Source organism: Lethenteron reissneri, chromosome 24 (assembly GCF_015708825.2).
Source record: "Lethenteron reissneri isolate LAM-NWPU_2019-01 chromosome 24, ASM1570882v1, whole genome shotgun sequence".
In the NCBI taxonomy this organism is placed as follows: Eukaryota; Metazoa; Chordata; class Hyperoartia; order Petromyzontiformes; family Petromyzontidae; genus Lethenteron; species Lethenteron reissneri.
The window spans coordinates 18,451,163-18,461,363 of NC_083802.1; positions in this window are offsets into that span (position 1 = coordinate 18,451,163).

Consider the following 10,201-nt stretch of genomic DNA (forward strand, 5'->3'; position numbering starts at 1 on the left):
TGGTTCTTAGCAAAGGTAAATGTCAGTGGAATGAGATGTGAGACATTGAAAAGCCATGAAATATGAACAACATTTCTGCGGCTCGTTAATTGTCACTCTCTGGTTCTTGCTGCAGTCACGAAAGCCTCAAATCAAGATCGTTAATTATCCACGAAGAAAGCCTCACTGAGTTTCGAGAGAATTATTTTATTATGTTTTATTTTTATTATTTGATTATTTCCCTTCTACGTGGCTTTACCGAAAGAACTTAGAAGATGAATCCCTGCAGGCGCCAGCATTGGCAAGTTCGGTCCATTACATTAACGAGCGTTTGGCTTCGGTGTGGCATAAAATCTGAGTGTCCTGGAGAAAAACCACAAAGACTCCTCAAACCCCAATTGAACCAACGTCTGTACATTCAATATATGTGCATATCCTTGAACCCATTTCCCGCCCTGCTATCTCTTAGCCACCTCACACAGCCCCATACCTATATACACCCCACACCTGGTAAACAACTCTGATTAGATTAGGTTGTATTTCTTTTCCCAGGTAAGACCCACCTGAGCTGTATATAGCTCCTTTTCAGAGGTGACCAGACCACAAATGTCAGTTCAACTTCGTGGCTTAGCATCACGTGCAAATGTATTGCAGCCAAATACTCTGAATGAGTGGTTGTTAACCTTTCTTGCAGCCTGTGCAACCCTTTGATTATCAGTAAGGGCATCTTGCACCCCCAGGGGGTGCGTGCACCCCAGGTTAAGAACCGCTGCTCTAAACGGGTGATGTTGATTCTAAATGTGGAGGGAAAAGCCGGAGGACCCGGAGAAAAATCCACGCTACCACGGGGAGAGAGACACACAGACTCCAAATATACAGCAGGCGTCAGGGTCGAGATCGAACGCACGACCTCCTGTATAGCAGGAGAGGTCGTTAACATCTTGCAACCGCGCCGCACTTTCAGCAAGAAGGTCATCCGTGGACGGGGCAGATCTCAGTTGCAATCAAAGTTGCGTAGATCGTGATACAAACAGCGAGTATCGGTACGTGCGTGACTAAACTGACTATACACTTCAACAAATAAAAATAAAACCTGTAACTGCTCTGAACCGCGAAACAAACAACTGCATAACATAGCCGCAACTTATTTTGAAAACATGACCCCCGCAGTTGTGTGGTCTTGACGCAGGCGAGTAGATAACGCAGTCGGCTCAACAGACACGCGGCAGAGGTTACGCGAGCCTGTGATTATGGCCCTTAAACGATGGACTTCAGGTCTACGTTGACTCTCACCCGGTCATAAATAGAGGTCATCTGTCATCCGCCCGCGCGTGCAGGTGCTGTGGGTGCATTTCTTTTGTTGTTGAATCGCAGGATTGAGGCAGGTAGCAGAGGATTGGGGAAGGCCATCATCCAGCAGTGGATTGACTATGTCCGATGATAACGTTGATGGTTGCGAGGATCATCTGTCCTTTCTAAACGCTTAAGTACTGTACATCCAGAGTCATCTTCCGAATTTTGGTGGCTCTAAGCCCGCAAATCAAATTCCACATTTCCATGGCCAGGGACCAGTTAGTCCTGCCGGCCTTCCCCCCCCATTGGGTCTTCTTCTTTCGTACGGCTGTCGTTGTCGATGCAGAGCAGCAACTTTCAATTTCACATTCAGAGGCGGTCAAGCCAGATAACGGAGCCAGCAGCAGCCGAATGCATCATCGCTGCGACGTCTCCTTCGTATGAGTGGGTCGGGGCTTTGCGTCGTTCCACGCCTGTTACCACGGTCCGTGCTGGATGGCCACAGTCGCACCACCGTCACTACTACTCGAGATGTTTTCCTTTCTTCCATTTGCACATCAGCTGATCCACACTTCAGACGAGAGAGAGAGGGAGAGCGACATCTGTGTGGGTAGCGGTTGTGTAGTGGTTAACGCGCTGCGCTGCGAACCTGGCGACCCGGGATCGATTCCCGCTCACGGCCAACACCGGTGACGATTATTTGAACCGGTCTTGGGTCTCCCCTAGGTCGTCTCGGCCTCAAATGAGTACCTGGTGCGATGTGTAAACATCGCCACGAGGGAGACAAAGGCGGCCGGGCGTGGTGCTGGCCACCCACCCCCTCGTGTGCCATGCCGGCCTTCATAGGTGCTCGCTAACATCACTTGCCCCTACAGTCTGTTACAGGCTATACGGTGGATCTGTATCTTTGTATTTGTGGGTAAGACGAGAGGCGGGCTGCAGTCTACGCACTCCGCCTGCTGGTGAATGCCCGCGTGGACGTTCGCGTAGTTTGTTGGCGACGCGCCCCCCCTGCAGTTACCGTCGCGTTCGCAGAGAGGGAGCCACTCCGCTGCGCCCCATTGCAACGCGAGCCTCACCCACGACGACTCCGACCCAACGAGCCAATCGGTCACGAGTTATTTCCACCTCCACGTGACGCTCACCCGAACCAGCGAGCGGCGACCAATCAGCCGCTGGTATGAGCCGTCCCCACCGGCCCCATGCCATTCACTGTGACCTCCGCCCCACAATTCACATTTTTTTTTAAAGCCTTCTTTTATTTAATTTTCAGTATTCATTGCTGCAGTTCATATTTACAATGTTTGTGGGTTTAAAAAAAAAGACACGTGCGAGGGGGCAACGCTTTATTCTGTACAAACCGAACAGATGGATTATAAGAGGCGAACAGCTGGTTAAGACTTAGGCCCTAAAAAAGTCTGTCTCCGGAGCAAACCAATCCGTTTCAAAGACAATGCATATATTACCAGAGCATGTTTTTTGTTTGCATGTTCACCACAAGTATGCGGACATGATTCCTTGCAAAAGGTTTCTGTTTGGTGTTTGAACATTTTAACACCTGTTTTATTGCCAGAAGTGGTAAAACCTATTCTTATACGTTGATACTGGCAAGGTCCCATGTTAGAACAGATGGAGTCCCACCTGTTTGCTGAACCGCTTTCTAGCGAGTCGGAGATTGATTATTTCCTCAAACGCCGACGAGAATGGAGTTTAACAAAATCTATGTGCGGTCCACCAACCTCTCGCTGCTGCCTCCACAGTGCTGGGTACAACGCCTGGCACGTCGCACCCCAGCAGCCTCCCAATCCCAATTCCTAACCAGGCTCAGGACCAGCTCAGATCTCCAGCTCACAACTCACGTGTTTGTTATCCATGCCCGAGAATCGAACTCGGGTTGCGGGGTTCGTAGTGGCTGTTGCGTCAACCACCCCCACCTCCCACCCTTCTCCTCCCACCCAGCCACTTTCTATCCGTAGCGTAACCTCTCCTTAACCCGTGGGACCGCAATGGGCAGATTGTTGTAACAACAGAGTGTTCGCCAAATAATAGACCGGGCGGCTGTAAATCTTGGCCCCTGTTGTTTTCCGTGACATGCCTGAGCTTAGCTCCTATAGAGACTGTTGGCCCACGCTGTGGCACAGAAACAACGGAATACTCGACCACGATCTGGTCTCGGCCGTCCGACTTCTCGTGAAGTCTTGAGCAACACCTTTTGTCGGTGGCGTGTGTGCTGTGTGTGTTTGTGTGTGTTTGTGTGTGTGTTGTATGTGCACGGCCGCACAGTTGGGGGTGTTTTGTGTTTTGTTTCACGCCCTTTGAACAACAACACACAGAATATTTACCTCTTAAATGCTGTTGTAGCAGTAGCAATTTACTCTGAACGTAGGCGTCTCTTGTGGCCGTGCCCTGGTCAAGACGTGAATCGTGATCTCCTGCTCAATTGGAGGCATTGAGGCTTTAGCGCTTATTTCTCGTTGCACAGCCCTGAGCCAGTGGTGGACATTACACGTTTGTTGTAACGTTTTGAACATTCTGTAAAATAAATAAATAAATAGTTTCACAGCTCATCTGAGTCATCCAGTTTCAATAAATATTATGAGTCTGAGATCCCCATGGAGTTTCACAGACTGAGTCGTGATGACGCCGGGCTCTTGATTGTGGTGAGTTGGAGATCTCGGCACGGTCAGCGGTGACTGCCAAGTTATAGCGCCATCACCTCCAATTTGGTTTTCGATTCGTTTGTAGTAACGTACCAATTCCCGGTTGGCTACGTACGGTGCGAAATAATCTCAACGTGCATTACGATTCAAATGGAGTTGTCACTTTGTTATGAGAGCCTCGAATTTAAGGTGGGTCCGGTTTACGCTTAGAGGTCAGAGCGACGATCCTGGGCGCGGGCCGATCCATTGGACATCCACTGCAGACTTCGCCACAAAGTGGTGCTAATTTTATCCACCCCCGTTAGGGATGATAGGCGACCTCCCAACAAACCGGATTTAATTTGTTCACGGTACTTCCAAAGCGTGTTGCCGTTGCGTTTCATCAGCCATCGCCACAGTGACCCCTTACCCACAATGCAGCAGTAAAAAAACTCATCACGTGCCATCTCGTGCGGGGGTCACGTGAGGCCGGTGGAATCTCGGGTAAACGCGGGACATTTCTCGTAAATTTTAAACAATAATAAATGTTTTGTTTGTTTTACTATCAAGGAGGAGGGGTGGCCGAGTCGCGTCACTGACGTGGGCCCTGCTGCATGGAATGAATGGAATGGGGCCACTCCTCTTATTCCAATTCCCCCGCCACAGCCCCCACCACCCCCCACAGCCCCCACCGCCTGAACAACTCGGTAGCTCTGCCACAAACTAACTCGTTGCGACATCAGGATCTTGCGGCGAAGAAACAAACGACCCTGTTATCGTCAACATATCTGTACAGGCCTTTGTCAATCTACCACTAGATGCCACGCGCACCAACCTGGGTGCCCACACCACCAGCTGATTGTATCGCTCCGTCTCCGCGGTTGTCGTTACTCTTGCGTGGGTTGGGTGGGAGGATGCGTTCCCTCCGCAGGCTGAGGTGGCCGGGCCGACGGACATTCACGCGAAATTTTTAAATCCCTCTTAGGCCACATTTCATCGGTGGCACGCGAGGGACAATGCCGTGCTTCTAAAGCCGCCTGCGTCACCTTGCCGGGCAGCTGTCACCTCGCGTGATCGCACCGAGGGGACGGTGCGATGCGCGGGGTTTAAAAGGTCCCGAAGCACCGCTTGATAGAAATATATAAAAAGTTGTAGGCATGGCTGGTAAATAAAAAAAGAACATTATAATAATTTCAGACCCTTTTGTTAATCCGCTGCTGGATGAAAGCCTCCCCTCCCCCCGTGCCTTGTCAGTCATGGAGCTTTTTTGGGAGATTCGGTGATGATTTGGGAGATTTTTTTTATTTTGGTGGGGGGAGAGGAATCGGGCAAAAGAGGAAAAATTCGGCGACACGATGTGAACCCGGCTGCTCCCTGTCTCCTCCTCCTCCTTGCGCCACATTGCTATGACAGGAGGCGGTCTATCCATAGAGTGACTTCCCACGAAGTGGTATAGCTTGCCCTGATTTTGCCGAAATTCTATGTTTAAAATGGCACAAGGTTGTACTCACTTTATCTATCTCAGATCGTTAATGATGGGCCGATCAGTCGACGCACCGCTGATCGAGATTTGAACTTGCAACCTACATGTAAAGTAAACTCATCACTGCACCACCCGCACTGCTGATTACGCCTGCATGGAAGTAATAAAATTCATTCTGACACTGCAGTCAAACTCATTGCTCTTGCTGGGCCTTCAAACGCGCACTGTGAAGGCAGCCAGGGGTTGGTGGTTTAACGCACACAGTTGTTGTTTGTATGCTTTCCCCGTGGGAGCGTGGGGTTTTTCTCCAGGTCCTCCGGTTTTCCCCTCCACATTTAGAATCAACATGCATTTTTAGTATTTGGCTGTTATACATTTCCATATGATAAGCCACTTCGTTGAGCTATCATTTGTAGCCAGGTCGCTTCTGAAAAAACAACTACATAGCTCAGTGGGCCTTACCTGATAAAAAATAAAAAAAATAGTTTACGGTGTAGTTTTAGCAGACACTCATTAGTTGGCTGCAAACATCTTTATATACAGAGGACTGCAGAGCTGGCTCATCGCCTGGCTGCCTTTGCCTGTGGAGCCTCAGCGAATGTGAGATGCAATTTGCATGAACGACAGCGCTGGGTACAACACACTACAATTGTTAAGCTGCGTTAAATTATTCGTGGCAAGTTCTGTTTGCGAACCCCTATGATGGCCGGTGAACCTCAGCAACGCCCAAGCTAGGCTCCTCGTACCTATTGTTCCTGGTGGTTAGAATGCAAGTGGGCAGCCCCACGAGTCGAACTCGGCTCATCACAGCTGTCGTGCACTCTGAGAACAACTCACACCTGTCAACATTCTCACCAAATAAAGACAAAAATCCCCCATATAGCCGACATGAAATATTGGCGAAAGTGTTGTTATCGAGCACCTGTGAAGGCCGGTGGAGTGGACGTGGTGATCAGAACCATTTCCGGCCGCCTTTGTCTCCCCAGTGCTGATGTTTACGCACTGCACCAGGTACTAATTTGAGGCCGAGTCGACCTACGGGAGGCCCAGTATTGGTTCAGAACGTCGCCACTGACGTGAACCGGGACAGGGAACTGAAGTCGGGCCCAACACGAGTGGAGTTTCCTGTCGCACGAGATCACGGGACAGACGCAGGTGTTATGGGTTGACTGAGATGACTGGCAGATGCACCACCTATGCTCCCTGCTGTCATAAACACCCCACAATGCGCACACATATACATACCACTATGCAAACATACACGCATACATACGAATGCCCCGCGATATGCACACACGCACGCTTCAATAAACACACATACCAAAATCCACACATACCAAAATCCACACAAAAGACTAAGGTCCCCCGTGTAGGTTACATAGACTGCTTGGGCTTGAACTCACCTGATAACCACTACGCTATCACTCCCAACCAAACATGTTTACCTAAACGTCCAAACACTTACACAAAGACAAAGATCCCCCGTAAAGCCTGTAACAAACTGTTGTGGCAAGTGCTATTAGAGATCACCTAATGAAGGCCGGCATGGTACACGAGCGGGTGGGTGGGTTGCCAACACCACCACGCCCGACCGCCTTTGTCTTTCTAGTGGTGATGTTTACACACCGCACCAGGTACTCATTTGAGACACCATTGGAACCTCCGTTGCCTAGATAAAAAGGTAAAAAAAACAATTATCATACTCATTTGAGGTTGAGTCGACCGACGGGAGGCCCAGGACCGGTTCAGATAATCGTCAATGGTGTTGGTGGCCGTGAGTGGGAATCGGACTCGGGTGGCCAGGTTCGTAGCGCAGCGCGCTAACCGCTATGCCACCGCCCCCCCACGCACCCCACTAAACACACACACACGGACCCTACTAAACACACACACACACGCACCCCACTAAACACACTCACACACACAGATAAGGATCGCCATTGTAGCCTCTTTTCAAAAACCGCAGTATTGTTAGCGAGCACCCATTAAGGCTTGTACGGTACGTGAGTGGGTGGGTCGCCAACACCACTATTCGCCTTTGTATCCCCAGTGGTGAAATGTGCCCGCCGCACCAGGTACTAAGTTAAGGCCGAGTCTACCGAGGGGGGAGGCTCAGGACCGGTTCTGATTTCACCCGCCACGATGTCGGCTTCGGGTTTGGAACTCTGGTTGCTAACCGGGGCACGTTTTCTTTATTTACGCCACAAGGTCTTTGAAACCGAGAATAGCCCCCGCTGAGTCTCGCTTATGTATGAGGGGCTTCGCGGTGACGAGATGTTAACTACCTCGCTTGGTATACAGGAGGTCGCGGGTTCGATCCCGACCCTGACGCCTGCTGCTGTATATTTGGAGTTTGCGGTGTCGTTCTCCCCGTGGTCGCGTGGATTTTTCTCCTCGTCCTCCAGGTGTTTCCTTCCACGTGTAGAATCAACGTGCGTATTTGGCTACCGCTATAATGTCCACGCGATGACGAGCCACTTCGTTGAGCTATAATTTGTGATTGCCAGACCGCTTCTGAAAAGAGCTAAATAGCTCAGCGGGCCTTACCCTGGTAAAATAACAAACAATGTTTTAGTTTTGTTTTCATGGTTCTCCCAGGAGAGTCCTGTCTCGTTTTTTCTTCCTTCCATTCGGGGTCGACGATTTCCAGGTCCTGAGTCATTAACCGGGGCGCGTATTTCAAATTTGTCAAATTTGAACCGTGATGCCAGGACGTAATGGCCTAACCCTGGCCAAGGCCCTCACGGCGGCGTCCTTCAACGTCCATCGATCCAAGGGGTCGGCAACCTGCCGCTTCGGAGCCGCCGCGTGCGGCTCTTTAAGGGAACTGATTCGTGAGACAGTTATTTAATTATTCATTAAGTGACCACCACCCATCTCGTATTCGCCACATTGGATTGTGCGGCGGCTCTTGAAATATTGCGAGTTTTTTTTTATTTTTTACCGAATTCGAGAAAGAAAAACACTCCCTTCTTGTTATGATGATTGTCGATCCACCCCCTGAACATGAGCACAAGAGGGAGGGAGGGTGAGACGACGGGAGCGTGAGGGGGGGGGGGAGATTTTGGGGGGGGGATTTGGGGTGGGAGGGGGACGTGGGGGTGGCGGGGGGAGGTGACATTGCTCACGTCCCTGGCGCCGAGAGAGAAAGGAAGGTAAACTCGTTTGACGAGATGACATGCGAGTTCCATGGCTCTGCTCCTTTGCTTAAAGGGCAGCCGCGCCTTTCGTGAGTGGAGGGGGACACGGGGGCAGCTGCGAGCGCCACGTCGCCGTGGGGCAGCGAGGGAGTTTCGATACCTTTTGACGTCAACTTCCACAATCCCCAGCGCTCTTCAAATATTTTCAATTTCGTCGTTTCGTAATCCGGCGTACGAACCCGCTCAGCAAAGATAGATAAATAAATAACAACGTGCGTGCCGCATCCGGCCCAAACGATGGCAAAATCAAATGGCCGAGGGCCGACGGCATGCGTGGTGACGACGCTGGCTGCCACGTGTCCGGCTCTGGCTGCCACGTGTTGGTGGTCACCGGCTAGGCCCGCCATCGATGTCCGATGTGGTTGGGTTTTTGTCCCCCCCCCCCCCCCCATCTCTACTGGTCGTGCCGACGTGCGGCGTCAACGTCGGACATCTCTGTGCCTGAACAACGCGCAGGTGCACGCAGCCACCCCCCCGCATCGCAGAGCGAGTGTGTTCGTGGAGCCGAGCTCGGAGCAAAAGATACGAATTGCGGGAGCGAAATGTTGCATCACCGAGTTGAGTCTTGGGCGTGACCGAGTGACTTGAGTGCAGGAGCCGACAACACAAAGACAAAGGCCCCCCCACCCCCACCCCACCCCATGTATCGTGTAGATACTCTTTGACGGGCTGCTGAGACAAAGTGCTCCTTCGGGCGCCACGGCGCGCGAGGGAGTGGTAGGTTGCTCACCCGAGCCCAGCCACCTTTGTCTCCGAAGCACGTAGGTTTACATAGCATCCAGGTGCTCGATTTAAGGTCGAGGTTGGAGGCCCAGGGTAACGGTTTAGCGCCTTCTCGTCACTCGGGTGGCCAGGTTTCACTGCGCCACCGCTCCCCCACAGCGCGCGCGCCCACACACACAGAGGGGATAACGTGACACGGTTTGACTCCGTGACGCGTGGGATTTCGGGGGATAATGAAACACTCGGGAACAATCATTAATGCCTGTACTTTTATTATTATTATTATTTGTGATAAGTTTATTTTTTAAATCGACCAAGTAAACATTCCAACGTCAGGCCAACGTCGGCCCTTCGACGTTCCACAAGTTCACCGCGGGACAACCACTCGCACTTTGCACATTACGCACCGTTTCTTCATAAACCCACTTTGTCTTAAATAAAAAATACTTTACAAAAATAGATTTACAATTCTACACGAACGCATCGAGGAGAACAGTCCCTACACAGATGGCAAACGGAGGCAACTTTAAAAAAAATCGTAAACCGTTCACTACGATAAACAGTGTTGCAGTTAAGAGCACATAAATAAATGAAAGCCGTTAGATTTTTTTTCCCGACGTTCTTACGGCGAATGGGAAGAGTGGTGCAAGGCACGAGGTTTCACAGTCGTGAAGAGTCGCATGTGGACTGCTCCGGGGGTAGTTGAAAAGGAGTGCCGTTGATGTCCTCCCGGCGGCGAGATGTTACCTACCTCGCCTGGTATACAGAAGGTCGTAGGTTCGATCCCGACCCAGATGCCCTGGACAGATTAACACGATGGCTTTCGCGACCAATATTATCCATTACAGACGTTGTTTTGGCTTAGATCGCGTAAATATAAATGC